The 12,761-nt window shown below is 33.5% G+C and overlaps 1 long non-coding RNA gene across 1 annotated transcript; it reads right to left on the bottom strand.

Moving 5' to 3' along the window:
• Positions 1-10,667: 10,667 nt before the first annotated feature.
• On the bottom strand, positions 10,668-11,699 carry LOC123680785. Its single transcript, XR_006747564.1, has 3 exons — positions 11,490-11,699; positions 11,068-11,218; positions 10,668-10,995 (listed from the first exon to the last, which is right to left on the bottom strand). It is a non-coding gene; the product is annotated as an uncharacterized LOC123680785 (long non-coding RNA).
• Between the last annotated feature and the right edge of the window lie 1,062 nt (positions 11,700-12,761).

Raw genomic sequence — 12,761 nt, 5'->3', positions numbered from 1 at the left:
CTCGTTGGTGAGTGAGGCTGTCGGATTGTTCGAATATGTGGTTATTGCTGGCGATTTTAACATTGAGAGATTCAAACAGACTTGCCAAAATAATATTTTCAAGATATATTAGAGTCTTATAACATGAAATCGCTAGTCAATGACTATTCGAGAATATGTAAATATGGCAGTATAGTGACAAGTTCTGGTATAGACTATATTGTGTCCAATATACCTCAAATAAGTTATGACAATTTCGATCCGGGTGTATCGGATCATCATGTTCAGATTTCTCACCTTAGCGCGGAAGTTATCGAATGTAGGAGTAAAATTCGGGATGAGTTCGTATTTAAAAAACGAAGATTTTTCAGCGAAAATAATATACATGAATTTAGAACTCATATGAGAAAATTTTGTCCAAATTCGAGTGCGAACTCTCCTGGTTTATTCGACGAATTTTGGAACCATATTATACGGTGCTTTAACGTTTCCTTTCCTCTAATGTCGATTAAAGTTAAAAACTATCGGTATGATAGAATTAAATATTCAGATGACCTAAGAAGGGAAATTGACAATTTAAGGATAATTAATGAAATAAAGAACAAATTTGGTACCACTGAACTAGTAGACAATTTCAAACGGAATAAAAGAAAGTAATCGCAAATATAAAACATGAAAAGACTGAAAAAATTCTGGCAATTATACATCAGGCGGATTATAAGAAACGTGTTATATGGAACATGGTGAAAAAGCAGCTAGGTAAACAAAACGGAATTATTGTTGAAACAAATCAATTAAAACCAGATGACTTTGGATTACATTTCTCATCGGATGTGGAGAATAAACTTCACGAGGTATTTGGTGATAATTTGTCAACAACGTGTACTAAATCTGGCTTCATTCATTCGAATTCAATGTGTTTCTCTCCTGTTACATGAGATGAAATTATTAAAATTATAAATTCGTTAAAGAACAAATTTTCTACTGGATACGATGATGTTCCAATAAGTCTGTTAAAAGAATGTAAGTACGAAATGTCGTCCCTTCTGGCGACGGCAATTAACATTTCAATTTATGCAGGAAAATTTCCAGGAGTATTAAAACGATAGTCGTTCCCGTACGCAAAAAATTGGACACTGATAGTGTCGACGGTTATCGCCCGATATCTCTTTTGCCAACAATATCATAAGTTTTTGAGAGAGTTTTGTATGATCGGATTATGTGGTTTTTTGATAAATTTAGGTTGCTCACTCCAAGCCAGTACGGTTTCAGGCCAGGACTCTCAACAGAACACAATGTATTGGATTTCGTTGAGGTCGTACAGAGAGGACTTGATGGTGGGGAGTATGTGATGTGCCTCTTTTTCGATTTGGCGCGCGCCTTCGATTGCTTGAGCAGAGTGTTTGTTGCGAAAAAAATGGACTGCTTGGGTATCAGAGGATTCTCAAATGAAACCATGTACTCATTTTTGAAAAATCGTGATTTCAGGGTTAAGTTCAACAATGATCTTTCGCAGAACTTCAGTTCATCTTATGGTACTCCCCAAGGTATGATAGTATCTTGGGGCCATTAATATTTTAAATGTACGTTAATAATCTCCCATTATCCATAAAGGATGGGAAAGTATTCCTTTATGCGGACGATGCATGTATAGTTGTCCATGACGTGTCTGCGAGTATGTTGAAGGCTAAGGTGAAGGCGGTGTTGCATCAATTTCAATCCTGGTGCACCCTGAACAATCTCATTATAAATGTAGATAAGACGGTTATGATGGATTTAAGCAGACCAAAGACTCACATCGAGGTGAAATTTGACGAAATTTTGCTCAGAAGCTCAGAAGAAACTAAGTTTCTTGGCGTCATAATAGACGAACATTTTAACGGGAACGCACAAGTCGATGGAATCTGCAAAAAGCTTAACGGAGCATGTTACGCAGTGTACTGAAAAATTCTTTTCAGTCTAACGTACTAATAGAAGTTTATTACTCGTATGTTCATTCTATCTTGATCTATTGCAATAACAGTCTGGGGTCAGGCAACCGACAGACAAAGAGTTTTCATCGCCCAAAAGAGAGCCATCCGATTAGTTTTTCGTCTCCAGTATAGACAGTCATGTAGACCTTATTTCAAGATGTATGGTATTTTTACCCTTATCTCTATATATATTTATGAATTATTGTCCCACATCTATGACAGAAAAAGTTCCCTTAAAGTTTGCAGTGATGTACTCACCTACTCTACTAGACAAAATAGCAATTTTGCGCTGCCGCGACCGAAGCGAGAAATGTACAAAAAATCTCTCATGTATGCGGGAATGTCCCTATATAATCTGTTACCATCTAATATAAAAGACTCTAGGACACCTTCACTTTTTAGAACAAAAATAAAGTCGCTCCTAGCTGAAAATGCTTTTTATTCCATTGAAGAATTTCGTGATTACTGTTCGCATATTTGAAATATCATGTTGTATGTTATTTATTTGAGAAAATGTTTGCTGTTTTATGTACTGGTAATTTTGTTGAAAACTTTGTATATAATATTATATTTATTGTATATTGTATTTGACCATATTGACTGTACATATGGAATTATTTTTTTAGAATCCAATTCTATTACATTTTGATTATAATTTTATGACGTGTCAAGACTCTTGTATATTGAGTGAATGACGAATAAATCATCTATCTATCTATCTATATCTATCTTATGTTTCGTCCCGATATCGCTGGTGGACTCTTCAGTTAAGAACTTCAGCGGTCTCTGCCTAAGAACCCCCCTCACACCATCGTGTAGAGGTGACTCTGCTACAACGCAGTGACCCTCATGAACCTACCGTGAGCAAAGTAAAGTGTGCACACTCTCCCGCCAGCACCGACGACTCCCCAGAGGCGGAAGTGCTCAGGTATACTTAGAAGGGAAAGGGTGCAAGCGAGCTGTGAGGACGGAAATGCAAGGCGCAGAATCCAATTTGATTGTGTCCGATTAACATGCTGGGATCCTCGAGCCATGATGTTGAGAGAGGCATTGAGTTGCCTAAGGGCTCCACTGAAATCGCAGCTTTCCGCCCCACATTGGGGTTACCACTTTGGCTAGTGTTTCTCGAGCAAAATTTCGTACGCGCTCCCTCTCTCTGGGGATTTTGGTGTTTCACCCGATATCACTGGTGGATCTTCAGTTAGGCAATCCAGCAATCTCTGCCTAAGACACCCTCACACACCATCGTGGAGATGTGACTCTGCTGCAACGCGGCAAACTCCATAAACCCGTCCCGGCCGAAGTAGAGTATGGCGAGGCACACATAACGCCACCTTTCAGGCAGACACTACACAATGTAGCCAGTAGATTCAGCAAAATCGTAAAAAAAGTGTATAATTTATTTTCTCGAACGTCCTTTATCTTGAATACGGATGACATTACGAAAATTGCTTACTGCACCTTTTTTTACCTTTTTTTGAAACACCCTCTATATTTAGTCATATCTAAATTGAATAAATATTTCACTTGAATGCTAGTTGCTTTCAATTGATTTCAAATCCTATCAATTCAAAGTGAAACTATCCTCTCTTTTTACACAATGAAATAAAATTGAATTTCCCATTTTTAAAATTCTATGATCGCGTTCTGAATGAAACTTTCAATAATAATCAAAAACATGAGAAAATAGAGGTGGATAACCACGCACTCGATTACCTCAATCAATTTATCTCCCATTTTTATTTGAGCTCTCGTAATCATATTTTCCCACTCTCCTATAGTATATAGTATAATCTTTTTAACCAATCTAAATGTACTAACCTACTGAAAAGTTGGCATCGCCGACATTTCTCAAAGTTTTAATCTTTGTTCTGCATAATAACTAATAATTTTCTCATGTGATGTGCTCTAAAAAAGAAAAAACTTTTTAACATCCTAATGAAGAATTGTAGCATCGAAATATAGATGTACATAACCAATGGTGAATTGAAAGGCCTGCTTTGCTGAGTACCCAATTATAGCTCGTTAGTATAGAATATACCACTTAAGCTCTTCCGTCGGCTAGCCATTTCAACTGTCATGTAGAACTCACCAATACCCAAAATTGGTATTCATAGATCACAAATACTTAGGGATTCACGGCTCGACTTGATGATCAAATTACTTCACTTGAACTTGACTTAAAATCAACTCAAGTTCAAGTCAAGTAATACTTTTTGTCAAGTCAAGGACTTGGTACTACCTCTACATCAACTGCAATCGGTAACGAGTCACCTAGATCTTGGAGTAACTATCAACTCAGATCTCACCTGGTCGGATCACATTGCTACGGTGGTTGGAAGGGTGAAACAGATCACTTTTCTCCTTGAGAAGTTTTTCAATGATACTGATTGTAGTATCTATTGTTTACTTTTATTTTAAATTTTTGTTTTAAAGATGGTGCCTAATGAAGTAGGCAGGGAAGAAGCGGAGTGTGAAGAATTCGAAAGAAATAATGTTAGAGGTGAAATTTATTATAAATGTTGTGTGAAAAAGCAATGTAAGACTCTCTATAATCTCAATTGTGAAGGAACTTTTCATGATTCTTGTATAAACAAGAAGAAATTGAGAGTGACTGGATATAGTTTAGAATATAACTAAAACCAAAAAAACACCAAAAAAATTTACAGAATTATGCGAAACGGATCACAAATACCGATAACTCTTCGAATTCATTGTGACAAGTAGTGGGAGAAATAACAAAGAAAAATGACAGAGATACAGACATAAGAATACCTGGAAACCTAGACGAAATTAAAAATGATATTAACAAATATTTCATTCATGTTGCTGATACATTGTCTGTAAGTGGAAATAACTCAGCATATTTCACATGTAATTTAGTAAGCATTCGATTTTTCTTTCTTTAGACTTGTTGATGAGTGTGAAATTCTTACTTTTGTTAAAAATATGAAAAATAAATTGAGTAGCGGATATGATGATATTCCCATAGTAAGTATCAAAGTTTGTATCGACTTGATCGTCGATCACTTATGTCATATATTAAATAATTCATTGTTGCATGGCGTTTTTCCTCATGCTCTGAAAGTGGCAGTTGTTACTCTGATTTCCAAAGAAGGAGATCCTGCATTGGTTGAGAAGTACAGACCTATTAGTGTGCTGTCATATTCGCAAAAATTTTTGAAAAAGCGAATTTGCATTAGAATTTCAGAATTTTTCAACAGTTCACAGCACTGTTTGTTTTCATCCAGCTAATATTTGACATTCTTAATAAAAAAACGTTTCATTTGCCATACTTGTTGGCTTAACGAAGGCTTTTGATTGCATGAATCATGAAATATTACTCGAAAAGTTAGAAGAGTAACGAGTTAGGGAAGTAGCGCTGAAGTTGATTCGATCTTATCTTTCAGGCAGAAAGCAGTTTGTGAGTTTGAGGAAGAATTGAGCTACATTACACCAATAAATTGTCTATTTCATAGTGATTTCAAAAAGGTATCACACAAATATTTGTTATTCAAAGAAAAAAGATATGGCTGTTTTTATTCAATTAGGTACGTTTCTGACGAAATCAAGTTTGTCAATTCTGTTAAGAAATCTTCGATGTTGCATTATCTAGTGAACAATGGCAATTGTTCAAGTGCGGAAATATTACTCACATAATTATTCACCTCAACGAAAATTATTTCTCACAGGCGAGGTGTAGCTGAAAACCGGCCATTATTATTATTTTCGAAAAAAAAATATCTCGAAAACGGTAAGACTTTCATAATGGGAATTTTGTCATAGCAGGTGGGTTATACATTCTCCCCCGGTTTGACGTGGTCTTTACGCGACTTCCTGTATATGAGGTATTGTTGTACTTTCGCAAAAATAATTTGACCGAAGGTTGCCCCTTCAAACACGGGTATGAAACGAGGCGTAATGATTTAATTTTTACTAGGCACCAGTCATCTTTTTATGAGGAAAATCCATTTTATATGGGAATAAGGCTCTTCAATAAACTTCCTATCGATGGGGAAATATAAAGCATATTGCTAAATTCATGAAGTGTTTATTTAATTTTCTAGTGTCACTTGAACCGTATGAATTAAGGGATTATTTGGGTTGAAAGGTATGATTCTTTGATTTTTTTGTTCTTGTTACTTGTGAGTTTTGTTCTCACCTTATAGTGGGTTTTCCAAAAACGCAGTTACAAAGGAAAATATTCCTTGGATAATTTTAAGAAAAAAGGTCTAATAAACATGAGCTCGCAAACGCTTGGTTTTCGAGATACATGGTGTTTCTTAAATAGTCATAGTTTTTAGTGATGCTTATATTTATTAGTTTATCGAATCTTTATTAATCTTCGCTACAGAGTTTGTTGATAAGTATCATAAGTTAAAATTAATTTATTCATCACAGCTTACTAACTGGATTTTTATAATAATTTGGATTTTCCTGAGGATTACCAGAGGGCTGTTTGAATTTTCGATAGCAGATACGACAGAACTACAACAAACCAAAAAGTGTTTTACTAGACCAGAGTTTCTTTTCAAATTTTTCTATAGAACCAAAAAAATAGGTCTGGTGGAAAAGAGTAGGTACCCTTCCAGAAAAAATAGCACCCTGTAGATTTGCATACAAAATGAGTATATCACAAGATGAAAACTTTATATCGGAAGATCTATGCCAATTCAAGTTAAATATCTTGTGAAGGGAAAGAGCTATAAAGAAAAAACTTTAACATGGTTATCTCAAAACCAAAGCGTTTGCAGATTCATGTTATAGGACTTTTTTCTCAAAATAATTTTCATTTGTACACATTAGGAACATCGTTTAGATATAATCAATTCAAAGCTGATATCTGCACAATTGAATTGCAATTTGGATGAATCACAATAAATTGTATAACACGGCCCAGACAATTTTTAGATGCGAAATACTCAGTTCAGTACTTTGATAACTACCGTATTGAAATTTTGTGACGAGAATGAAACAAAAAAATCGAAAACAACGAGTAAGTGAATATCGATTACGAATGCAAAAATTACAGATGGTAAATGAGGGGCGACACCGACAAAGCGGATAGATAAATGAAAATAATAAACCTCGGACATAGATGTGCTCGTGGTATAGTGAAAGTACTCATCTTGAAAGCGATAATAAATTCATAAACCGTAAAAGAGTCCGATTTTGTACTCCGCGTCGATTTCAGAGGAAAGTAGAATGAATTGGTTCTTTTCATAGAAAAATATTCGTTTTTCGTCTTTGCGAGAATTCTGAAATTTTATATTTTGGAAATATTGGGGGGGGGGGGTATAATTACCACCCATTCCTACGCCCTTGCTGGAAACATTGAAAATATGGCTAGTCTTACCTACAATTTGCGTACTTAGCATAAAATAATCTCAAAATAAATTACTTAAATTAGGAACAAAAAATACTATAAGAAAATATAATCGATGAAAAAAAATCTTCGAAAATGGGGGCGCTGTCTAAGATATTGCCACAGGCGCAATAGTACATAGATACTGCTCTGATACAAAAAGTCTTGTCAAAGGCTGAAAATGAGGTTTTCATAAAAATTAAAATGAAGACGTAAAAACGTATTTTGTTTCTTGCATGTAACTCTTGATTCTTGAATGTGGTAGAAAAGGACGTTAAATCATAGGAACGTTCGAGATTGCTTCACTTATCCTGAGGAGTGATGGGATCCCAAAAACGCTGAGGAAAAAGGAGTACATCACTCAAATGCCATATAAACATCTCTTAAACAAAACTTTAAACATCGAATATCTCAATAACGAATGAACCTATTTCAAAAAAAATACAGAGGTTAAAAAGCGATAAGAGATCTCTCAAAAGATTCATTTCAAAATTATATAAAGAACATAAATATCAAAACACAAAAAACAAATATATATTCGTTCTGAACGAAAGATAATTGAATTATCGCATTTATTCATTATTCGCGAACGTCTGGGAATAAATTGGAATCTCTCGACTGATATTGATCAGGTAGGGAATGCTATGGGACGATTCCGCTAGCGTAATGTCGAATTCGGTGATTTGTGTTTTCCGCAAGTTGGATCTTTTAAATGTTGGTGGTTTAGCGGAAATAATAGGAGAGAGGGAAATTAAATAATAACTATGGATGAAATCTAGGAATTTTAGGTAACTCATTTGTCATTCCTAAATGTACGAGCGACTACTATGCATTTTTGTCATTCATTCAATCTTAAGAATACTTGAATAATTCAACAAAAATTGTCAACCTAATATACAGGAATTATTTGCTTAAAAAAAATACACATTTCTGTTTATCTTTGATTGTGCAGTAATTCTATCAAATTGCTCAATTTTTAACACTTATTGTTTTTCGAAGTACAAAATATATTTGCACTTTTTTGAAGACTTGTAGAGGAAGAGTATAAGAGTTTCGTGAACCTTTTCTGTTTAAATATTTAAGAAAACTACACAATATTTATTCTCTTTCCATGAAAACTTGTACAAGAACTAATGTTGATTAGTCTCTAATGGCTCCTTTTCCTCTTGGATATCACTTGACGATTCATCTGGGAATATAATATCCATATCTGAAGCAATATTATGTAGGACAACTGTAGCCACTATAATTTCCATAGCGGTTTTTATCTTGACCCTTGTTGCAGATGAAAGTAGTGGAAAACGATGTTTCCATACCCCATCTCTCAACAACATTTTTATCCTGATTATAGATTCATTTTATAGATTTTCAGATTCAGTTCTAGCATCCACTAACTGAAAGTTATAACCACTATCACCAACTAATAGGAATCGTCAAAATGTATCACTCTGAGATTATTATTGTTGGGAATATGTAGTTCAATCATGAGTGGATTCAGACCATCTTTCCACAATATTTTTCATTCTCAGGTCCTACTCTGATACTGTTTCCACATTCCTAACAAAAAAAAATGCTATTCCAATAAGCTACCGAGCCAAACCCGATTGATTAGATATTTTTCAAGTGAGAATCTATTTTACATTCTTTTAAAAGACATTCAAATAATTGATCGGTGGTGGAGATATACAAATTTGGAATATTCACTCGGAAACCTAGAATTTAGCTCACAAATCTGTTAGTAGGGTCTGAAGTCTCCCGGTCTTGACCTGCGTGGGCGATTGAATCAGTAAAAATCTAAAAGTGACTTGCGTAGACCATATCGGTTTGAAAATTAATTATATGCAGTTTACAAGAGAAAATTCAAATAATAAAATGGTATTTTGGTGGTCAATCACTTCAGGAGACAATAAGTTCATTCATTGTTGCCTTTGAAGGTAGGACGATACCTTCAAGATCCGCGATTTTGAAAATAATTGAAAAATTCGAGACATGTTGATGTTTACAACAGTGTAGTCATTGCAGAATTGATAGACCTACCAAAACCATAAATGAAAATCGTTTGAATAGAGAGGTAGATGTGTGTGCTGCTGTTGAAACCAGTGAACCTTATTCGAGTAATCGAATTGCCGAACAAGTCGATATGAGTGATAGAACTGTTCGAAATATTTTGAAAAGAAATGGTTATCGATCTTATAGGGTTAAAACAACTCAGGAGATTTTTCCAGAAGATCATATCACACAAATGTAATTTTGTGAAACGATGATGGAAAAAGAAAATTAAAATAGTTCATTTTTGAGCAATGTCTTATTTACTGACGAGTCATCGTTTTCCTTGAATAGAAAACATAACCCATCACTAGTAAGATACTGGTCTAGAAAGAATAAACGTCTGAGTATTCCCGTGCGTACCCAGTATCATAAAAAACTTAATGTTTGGACTGGAATACTGCGGAATTACATCATTGGGTCATTTTTCATCGACGGTAACCGGAACGCTGCAAAATATTTGGAGCTTTTAGAAAATTGAATTATTCCGAGAGTTCGACAGCTACCAATTGACTTCGATCTTGTCTGGTTTCAACAGGATGGCTGTCCAAGTCACAACGCACGAGTAGTCACACAATATCTTAGGACGACATTTTCTGACCGTGTCATTTCTACAAATGGCACGATCAAATGGCCTCCCAGGTCACCAGATTTATCTTCCAATAATTTTTTTCTTTGGGGATATCTGAAAAATTTGATTTATGGTCATGAAATTGACAGAGCGACAAATCTTGTCGACTAAAGTTATAAAAAAATCGAACTTCGTGCCAAAATAGCTACTATGCCGAATCTGTTCACACGCAAAAAAATCTATTCTCTAATTGAGTAAGTAATAATCGGTTGAAGTATATATTAGATTCATATATAAGCAAGAATATAGTAAATTTGGTTCAAGTATACCATATTCTCAAAATTCAAATATACCAAGTATTCCCAATGAGTATATGATATTCTTCAATTTAAAGGAGTCGGTATTATTGGTCCAAGGAAATTTGTATATTATCTTTGAGTAAATGACTATACTGGAAATGAAAATTTCGTTTTAATATAAAATCTTTTCAAGACAAGATATTGAATTCCTCAATTTCAGTCGTTTCTTCATTTGAAGGTAGTGAATCATATACTCGAATGAAAGTATTGATTTACTCACACAAAAATTAAGTTAGTGTTAGAGTAAGTATGTAATGTGGTCAATTCGAAATTAATTTTATAGTTGTTCCGAAGAAACAGTTAATTCACTTGGAATAAATATTAACATCAAATCAATTCTTTGAAGTTAAAAAAATAAATAAAATACAGCATATATAAAAAACAAATTTGTTTCTTTTCCCGAAAAATCAACATATAAACAATATCTACATTGAAAAATATTTATATTACATTTCTACAAATACAGGATAGAACATTGTACTACAAAGGAACATAGTTATCTGCTAAAGAATAAATTATTTATGTGGAGAGATACATTTTTGACAGTTCATCTACATCTTCAATTTTGAAACCTTTCGGCTATAATATATATTCCCTCTTATATTCCCCTGATACCAATAACAAGGTGGACTGGACGGTTTGATTCCTCTGTGTTGCTCTTTTTTTCTGTTCTTGAATGATTTGTTCAATGTCATTTGAGATCTGCAAAAAATGAAGAAATTTGTGATTAATAAATTTTACCGTGAACTTTTTCGAATGAAAAATAGATACTACCTGGTACTGCACAATTATTCCAAAATTGTTTCCCACTCATATCGATAGATATCCATTGATTTGCATTTTCATCAGCAAATAATAACGTACTCCCAATTGTTCATGAACTGCAGCTGATATTTTGATTTTAATCAGGACAATTATCCATATTCTGAAAATAGATCAAACTCAATCAACATTTATCAGTTATACACAGGAAGTTGTATGCAAAAAAATGCATCAATATTTCGAAAATAATTAGAAATCGAGAAAATTTTTACAACAGATCCAATTATTGGCGAAATATTAATGCATTTGTTGTAAGAATTTTGATCGAAATATCAATTCAAAAAAACCTAGTCCTCAAAGGAATAATTCATCCGAATTGATGAAAAAAATTAAATAGATATGTGCGTTTAAACTATTTCTCAATAGAAGCTTACTTTGAAATATTCCAATCAGACACTCCATGTATCCCTAATTCCTCATTAAATTGTGCTTCTTGCAGTAGGTATTCAGTCACTAATACAAAATCGAAACTATCAGTCCTATGACCTATATGAGACTGAAGGGCCGAAGGGGATCGAAAGTGATATTTTCTATTGCAAACTGCACAGAGGACGCATTTTAGTATATCTTAGAATAATATTCTTAAATCTAGTGGATGAAAGCATTTATATATCTATATTACGATAAACACTGCCAACAGGTGGATAATAACTTTTTCATTGGCGCGCCATATCAAACGAGTCGAATCATGTTGACGAAGATGCAGAAGGAAAGAACTCGCGGTTTAGTATATTTCGTTATAATATACTCAGATCTAGTACATGCGAAATAATTCAAATTATGAATGGTTCATTCTGAACTGGATAATTTCAATTTTTCAGAAGTCAAAACAAATTTTGTCACTCAAATCATTCTAAACGAAATCCGTGATGAGAATATTTTAGATTTTTTTCATTCAAATATTTCACTCATCAACCACTTGGGTTATTAATTATTATACACCACTTTAAGGAATTAAATTTCGTAAAATACATTTATATCAATCAAATGTTGATGAAAAGATGAAAGATGAACAACTGTGTTTTTTTATTGTTTAAGGTTCACCAGTGCTCACCAAAATCAATTTCACTTATATTTTTATGTATTATTAACACATCTTCAAAGTTCCCACAAAAAAATCACATAACTTACCTCAATTTGATACCTACCGCTATTACAATTTTTATCATCAGAAACTACTTAGATGTATTAATTGTGAAACGGTATATTAACAAATTATCTAGTATGGCCTTTATTGAGTAGGTTTGCTACAATTAACATAAGGAGAAAAAATTAAATTCATATTATCTGCTAATTCAATTCAATGTTTGAATATTGAAATGAAATATGTCTTACTATGGCGAAATTTAGTTCACAAAATTTCATATTTTCATTAATTATGATTGAATAGTCTTGAACATGAAACTTGAGCAAATACTCTTTAATCTCTATGCATCTTAGTGACTTGGGCATATTTTAATTGCAACTAAAATCACTCGAAATAATTATAATGTGTAAACCAATTCTTCAAAAATATGATATGGAATGAGTTTGTTTCAATTTTCATAATAAGTAAATGATATCTTCGATTCACCAATATCGTATGTTCGAACAAAATGTAACGGTATTCTTGAATCAATGAATTAGTTCGTTCATTTTGAATATAT

Source organism: Harmonia axyridis, chromosome 5, assembly GCF_914767665.1.
Source record: "Harmonia axyridis chromosome 5, icHarAxyr1.1, whole genome shotgun sequence".
NCBI lineage: Eukaryota > Metazoa > Arthropoda > Insecta > Coleoptera > Coccinellidae > Harmonia > Harmonia axyridis.
Note: the sequence above shows the minus strand (reverse complement) of the source record. Positions and strands in the feature narration are given on the sequence as shown.